General features: G+C 53.0%; 3 non-coding genes across 3 annotated transcripts in view; all 3 read right to left on the reverse strand.

The window, feature by feature from the left end:
* LOC124579141 overlaps positions 1-240 on the reverse strand; it is a 4,222-nt gene extending 3,982 nt beyond the window's left edge. The window contains exon 1 of the ribosomal RNA XR_006972867.1: positions 1-240. This exon is cut by the window's left edge and continues 3,982 nt beyond it. This is a non-coding gene — a ribosomal RNA (large subunit ribosomal RNA).
* Positions 241-428: 188 nt separating this feature from the next.
* Positions 429-583, reverse strand: LOC124579122. The gene has a single exon (XR_006972851.1). It is a non-coding gene; the product is annotated as a 5.8S ribosomal RNA (ribosomal RNA).
* Positions 584-934: 351 nt separating this feature from the next.
* LOC124579135 lies at positions 935-2,844 on the reverse strand. The gene has a single exon (XR_006972863.1). It is a non-coding gene; the product is annotated as a small subunit ribosomal RNA (ribosomal RNA).
* Positions 2,845-7,500: the final 4,656 nt, after the last annotated feature.

Consider the following 7,500-nt stretch of genomic DNA (forward strand, 5'->3'; position numbering starts at 1 on the left):
CGGGCCTGGCACCCTCTACGGGCCGTGGCCTCATTCAAGTTGGACTTGGGCTCGGCGCGAGGCGTCGGGGTAGTGGACCCTCCCAAACACCACATGCCACGACAGGCGGCAGCCTGCGGGGTTCGGTGCTGGACTCTTCCCTGTTCGCTCGCCGCTACTGGGGGAATCCTTGTTAGTTTCTTTTCCTCCGCTTAGTAATATGCTTAAATTCAGCGGGTAGTCTCGCCTGCTCTGAGGTCGTTGTACGAGGTGTCGCACGCCACACCGCCAGCCGGCTGTGCACGCTACCGAGTAAGTACCGGTATGCGAACCGCCAGGCGACGGGCGCGCATCGCACGTTTCAGGAGGCGCGGCCGGCCCCACAGGCGGCCGCGACGCTCCCAGGTCTGCGAAGCGGGGCAAACGCCGCGCGCTTCAGTATACGTAGCCGACCCTCAGCCAGACGTGGCCCGGGAACGGAATCCATGGACCGCAATGTGCGTTCGAAACGTCGATGTTCATGTGTCCTGCAGTTCACATGTCGACGCGCAATTTGCTGCGTTCTTCATCGACCCACGAGCCGAGTGATCCACCGTCCTGGGTGATCTTTTCTTAGTTTCCACTGTCTCTTTCAAGACAGTTGCATAGGCGGGACGTAGGCGTGTGGCGGCCCCTGTTCAAGCGTTCTGTGTCCAACGGCCTCACGGCCGATGGGCGTCGTACGGCTCCACACCGGAGCGGACAGGCAGTCGGGCGAAAGTCATTCAAAACCGGCGCCAGGCGCCAGGTGCCGCAGGCCAGCCGCTCCAGCGCTTCAGCGCTCGTACCACACAACATTGGCGTTAGTTTTGAGAAGCACGCGTGGTTCCGCACGCGGCGCACGGCTACTGCGAGCCGTACAGGTAGCGTGTTGCGCGACACGACACGCACATCGAACGACATGCAGTCTAGTCGGTAATGATCCTTCCGCAGGTTCACCTACGGAAACCTTGTTACGACTTTTACTTCCTCTAAATGATCAAGTTTGGTCATCTTTCCGGTAGCATCGGCAACGACAGAGTCAATGCCGCGTACCAGTCCGAAGACCTCACTAAATCATTCAATCGGTAGTAGCGACGGGCGGTGTGTACAAAGGGCAGGGACGTAATCAACGCGAGCTTATGACTCGCGCTTACTGGGAATTCCTCGTTCATGGGGAACAATTGCAAGCCCCAATCCCTAGCACGAAGGAGGTTCAGCGGGTTACCCCGACCTTTCGGCCTAGGAAGACACGCTGATTCCTTCAGTGTAGCGCGCGTGCGGCCCAGAACATCTAAGGGCATCACAGACCTGTTATTGCTCAATCTCGTGCGGCTAGAAGCCGCCTGTCCCTCTAAGAAGAAAAGTAATCGCTGACAGCACGAAGGATGTCACGCGACTAGTTAGCAGGCTAGAGTCTCGTTCGTTATCGGAATTAACCAGACAAATCGCTCCACCAACTAAGAACGGCCATGCACCACCACCCACCGAATCAAGAAAGAGCTATCAATCTGTCAATCCTTCCGGTGTCCGGGCCTGGTGAGGTTTCCCGTGTTGAGTCAAATTAAGCCGCAGGCTCCACTCCTGGTGGTGCCCTTCCGTCAATTCCTTTAAGTTTCAGCTTTGCAACCATACTTCCCCCGGAACCCAAAAGCTTTGGTTTCCCGGAGGCTGCCCGCCGAGTCATCGGAGGAACTGCGGCGGATCGCTGGCTGGCATCGTTTATGGTTAGAACTAGGGCGGTATCTGATCGCCTTCGAACCTCTAACTTTCGTTCTTGATTAATGAAAACATACTTGGCAAATGCTTTCGCTTCTGTTCGTCTTGCGACGATCCAAGAATTTCACCTCTAACGTCGCAATACGAATGCCCCCGCCTGTCCCTATTAATCATTACCTCGGGTTCCGAAAACCAACAAAATAGAACCGAGGTCCTATTCCATTATTCCATGCACACAGTATTCAGGCGGGCTTGCCTGCTTTAAGCACTCTAATTTGTTCAAAGTAAACGTGCCGGCCCACCGAGACACTCACTCAAGAGCACCCTGGTAGGATTGCAACGGGGTCCGCCTCGGGACGCACGAGCACGCACGAGGCGCGTCGCACGCCTTCGGCTCGCCCCACCGGCAGGACGTCCCACGATACATGCCAGTTAAACACCGACGGGCGGTGAACCAACAGCGTGGGACACAAATCCAACTACGAGCTTTTTAACCGCAACAACTTTAATATACGCTATTGGAGCTGGAATTACCGCGGCTGCTGGCACCAGACTTGCCCTCCAATAGATACTCGTTAAAGGATTTAAAGTGTACTCATTCCGATTACGGGGCCTCGGATGAGTCCCGTATCGTTATTTTTCGTCACTACCTCCCCGTGCCGGGAGTGGGTAATTTGCGCGCCTGCTGCCTTCCTTGGATGTGGTAGCCGTTTCTCAGGCTCCCTCTCCGGAATCGAACCCTGATTCCCCGTTACCCGTTACAACCATGGTAGGCGCAGAACCTACCATCGACAGTTGATAAGGCAGACATTTGAAAGATGCGTCGCCGGTACGAGGACCGTGCGATCAGCCCAAAGTTATTCAGAGTCACCAAGGCAAACGGACCGGACGAGCCGACCGATTGGTTTTGATCTAATAAAAGCGTCCCTTCCATCTCTGGTCGGGACTCTGTTTGCATGTATTAGCTCTAGAATTACCACAGTTATCCAAGTAACGTGGGTACGATCTAAGGAACCATAACTGATTTAATGAGCCATTCGCGGTTTCACCTTAATGCGGCTTGTACTGAGACATGCATGGCTTAATCTTTGAGACAAGCATATGACTACTGGCAGGATCAACCAGGGAGCTGCGTCAACTAGAGCTGAGCAGCCGGCCGCCCGGGAGTGTGTCCCGGGGGCCCGCGCGAACACGCAAGCGTCCGCTCAATTATTCTGCAAACAGGAGGAGGCTGAGCTCCCCTGCACAATACACCTCGAAACCCTCTCAGGTCCCGGCGGCGCGCAGCGCCGTCCTAAGTACTTGGTCGGGTTCGAGAGAGGCGCAATCGCCCGGAGTTTGGCGAGTAGACGCTTTAGGTGCGACCACCCGTGCTCCCAACTGAGCTTGCCGCTGCCGACAGAGGCCCGGGAGCGTGCTGTCGTGGCATTGCCGGCGGGAGACAACACGCGCCACCTACGGTGACCGGCAGCTCCAACGCCAGCGCCACAGAAGGACAAAAGCCCCACTTGGGTGCCGAAGCGAACTCTCCCAGCACAGCGCACGCGCCAACACGTCCGCACAGCTGCGATACAAACCACCTGCGAGAACCGCAGAGGCGACCGAGCAGCAGACGGCGTCGCGGCGCCGAGCGCCGGGCGGCGGCGCATCCTCAGCGCACACAGTCCTCAATCGGACCAGCACACTGCAGATGTCCACCGCGCTTCGCACCGGGCCCGCGAGGACCTACTTTGGCCGCACGGCGCCGCGTGCAGGGTGCGCCGGCGCGCAGCTGCGCCGCCTGCCGCCTCCGTCGGCCGGCGCGCCTGCCACTGGCCGCCCCCACCAGCCGGCTGTAGCGCGTGCGCCCACGCACCGCGCGGCCAGCACGCCGGGAGGCCCCCCCTCACCGGCCGGGGACGGTCCCACCCAGCCACCGCCGCGTATCGCTTCACACCCAGATGCCATTCACGTTCGTGGGCATGGTGGGTATCGCTGGAACAACCGGTTGGTAGCTCAACCGATCGTCGCCATCACTGATTCACCTCTAGCGAGAACAACCGCACCACAACGGTTTACCAGTTGTTCATTTGCATAACGTCACCAGCAAACGTAGGCGTCCATCGCCATTTGCAAATTCAACGATTGTTGCATGCCTGTGTCAGGTGTCACGACACACTATGTCTGCCCACATACACGCAACAACATGTGCACGCTTCGCGAACACGTGGAAGGTGGCCCCCGTACGTATGCGATGTCCATTGCGCGAACGACTGTCAACCGGCCTCTGTCGCATGTCGCAGATGTGGAACGCAGTGCACCATGCTATCACGGTGTGTGAGAAGAGACGACTACGTCTGACAACACGCGCCACTACATCAACAGACGGCTCATGCTGATCGCCATCCAGGGCATACCACACTGCAATCCAGCTCTTATAGGGAGACGACACGTAGCTGAGTGCACAACATTTGGACCGCATGGTTCGCCGTTGTTGGCGCAGTCGTTGTACGGTCACATGTACCACGATGTATCATTCAGTACATGAGGACCAATGTGCAGTACAGTGTGTGATTTGGACGTACAACATCAGCGGACAGTTGACACAGGCCGTACCACAGCGTAGGCTAAGTGCTTCGCACATGCGAATGCCAATGAACAACTGCAAATGCCAATGAACAACTGCAAAGGGCATTGAGCATGTACGTCCTGCTGCCATCCACATTACAGTGTATAGCTGCAAGGTGTTTAACATGAAGCGATACACTGGGGACCGGGCAGTGCGAGTAGCAAACTATATTGCGGGGGTTGCAGTTAGGCAACACTACACTAATTTAACGCGTCGTATGACAATTACAGAGCAGGTTAAGGCCCAACGTGTGTTGGGTTAAGGCCCAACGTGTGTTGGGTTAAGGCCCAACGTGTGTTGGGTTAAGGCCCAACGTGTGTTGGGTTAAGGCCCAACGTGTGTTGGGTTAAGGCCCAACGTGTGTTGGGTTAAGGCCCAACGTGTGTTGGGTTAAGGCCCCAACGTGTGTTGGGTTAAGGCCCAACGTGTGTTGGGTTAAGGCCCAACGTGTGTTGGGTTAAGGCCCAACGTGTGTTGGGTTAAGGCCCAACGTGTGTTGGGTTACGTTAAGGGGCAATGTGGGTTACGTTAAGGGGCAATGTGGGTTACGTTAAGGGGCAATGTGGGTTACGTTACGGCGCAATATAGGTTACGTTACGGCGCAATATAGGTTACGTTAAGGCGCAATATCGGTTACGTTAAGGCGCAATACAGGTTACGTTAAGGCGCAATACAGGTTACGTTAAGGCGCAATACAGGTTACGTTAAGGCGCAATACAGGTTACGTTAAGGCGCAATACAGGTTACGTTAAGGCGCAATACAGGTTACGTTAAGGGCGCAATACAGGTTACGTTAAGGCGCAATACAGGTTACGTTAAGGCGCAATACAGGTTACGTTAAGGCGCAATGCAGGTTACGTTAAGGCGCAATGCAGTTACGTTAAGGCGCAATACAGGTTACGTTAAGGCGCAATACAGTTACGTTAAGGCGCAATACAGGTTACGTTAAGGCGCAATACAGGTTACGTTAAGGCGCAATACAGGTTACGTTAAGGCGCAATACAGGTTACGTAAGCGCATACAGGTACGTAAGCGCAATACAGTTACGTTAAGGCGCAATACAGGTTACTTAAGGCGCAATACAGGTTACGTTAAGGCCAATACAGGTTACGTTAAGGCGCAATACAGGTTACGTTAAGGCGCAATACAGGTTACGTTAAGGCGCAATACAGGTTACGTTAAGGCGCAATTACAGGTTACGTTAAGGCGCAATACAGGTTACGTTAAGGCGCAATACAGGTTACGTTAAGGCGCAATACAGGTTACGTTAAGGCGCAATACAGGTTACGTTAAGGCGCAATACAGGTTACGTTAAGGCGCAATACAGGTTACGTTAAGGCGCAATACAGGTTAGGTTAAGGCGCAATACAGGTTAGGTTAAGGCGCAATACAGGTTAGGTTAAGGTACGACATAGGTTAGGTTAAGGTACGACTAGGTTAGGTTAAGGTACGACATAGGTTAGTTAAGGGTACGACATAGGTTAGGTTAAGGTACGACATAGGTTAGGTTAAGGTACGACATAGGTTAGGTTAAGGTACGACATAGGTTAGGTTAAGGTACGACATAGGTTAGGTTAAGGTACGACATAGGTTAGGTTAAGGTACGACATAGTTAGGTTAAGGTACGACATAGGTTACGGTTAAGGTACGACATAGGTTAGGTTAAGGTACGACATAGGTTAGGTTAAGGAACGACATAGGTTAGGTTAAGGTACGACATAGGTTAGGTTAAGGTACGACATAGGTTAGGTTAAGGTACGACATAGGTAGGTTAAGGTACGACATAGGTTAGTTAAGGTACGACATAGGTTAGGTTAAGGTACGACATAGGTTAGGTTAAGGTACGACATAGGTTAGGTTAGGTACGACATAGGTTAGGTAAGGTACGACATAGGTTAGGTTAAGGTACGACATAGGTTAGGTTAAGGTACGACATAGGTTAGGTTAAGGTACGACATAGGTTAGGTTAAGGTACGGACCATAGTTAGGTTAAGGTACGACATAGGTTAGGTTAAGGTACGACATAGGTTAGGTTAAGGTACGACATAGGTTATGTTAAGGTACGACATAGGTTAGGTTAAGGTACGACATAGGTTTAGGTTAAGGTACGACATAGGTTAGGTTAAGGTACGACATAGGTTAGGTTACGGTACGACATAGGTTAGGTTACGGTACGACATAGGTTAGGTTACGGTACGACATAGGTTAGGTTACGGTACGACATAGGTTAGGTTACGTACGACATAGTTAGGTTACGGTACGACATAGGTTAGGTTACGGTACGGACATAGGTTAGGTTACGGTACGACATAGGTAGGTTACGGTACGATATAGGTTAGGTTACGGTACGATATAGGTAGGTTGAAGGGTACACATTGTTGTAAGGAAAGGTTTAATGGGGGGCGGGGCGGGGCGGCCGGTTTTGTTGATTGTGATTATAGTAAGTGGATGCCTGCGGCATCATCTGATTTGCCACGTCAGGATGCACCTTTGGCTCCATGACAGGCGGCGCTCTCATTCCATGCTTGTGGCAGACCTGTGTCTTTCATTCCTGCCATTGTTTGTGTGCTGTGAGAGGAGGCAGTATTGTGATGTTGGTGCACCCCTGTGTAGGACATGTGTGGGTGTTGGTGGCTTGGCTGAGCAATGGTGGTTGTCGGTGGGTGGGATATTCTGTTTTCTGAGTGGACCTCCCAGTCTGGTTATGACAGTGTGGATTGTCTAATGTGGCGGAGAGGATGCACTGGGTGTTGTTCCATGCTGGTGCTTACATATTGTCTGTGTGCGTGTTACAGGCAGAGAGTAGTGCGTGATAAGGGTGTGTGGGCTGACGTGTGGTTGTGATTGTGAGCAGAGTCTTTCAGCATGTATACGGACAGTTGTATACATTATCTGTATTCTGATGCTCCTATCTATTACTAATCAGCGCCGTGTATACGTTTAATCCGGTTCCAGTCGAAACTGTTGTATCTCTGTACATTAGTGACACGGCGAGCCCGCTATGTAGTTACTCGTCTCGGCAGCTTCCACCGGTGTATGGCAAATGATTATAAGGAATCAGTCTAGTCGTCAATACCGATGGTGTGACGTCACATGTCTGGGGTGGGGGACGCTGCGCCCTTCCGGTGGGTCATGGCCTAGAAAGACTCTTCCCACGCAGGGGGGCGTGGACTGTC

This window comes from Schistocerca americana, unplaced genomic scaffold (genome assembly GCF_021461395.2).
Source record: "Schistocerca americana isolate TAMUIC-IGC-003095 unplaced genomic scaffold, iqSchAmer2.1 HiC_scaffold_296, whole genome shotgun sequence".
NCBI classification, from domain to species: domain Eukaryota; kingdom Metazoa; phylum Arthropoda; class Insecta; order Orthoptera; family Acrididae; genus Schistocerca; species Schistocerca americana.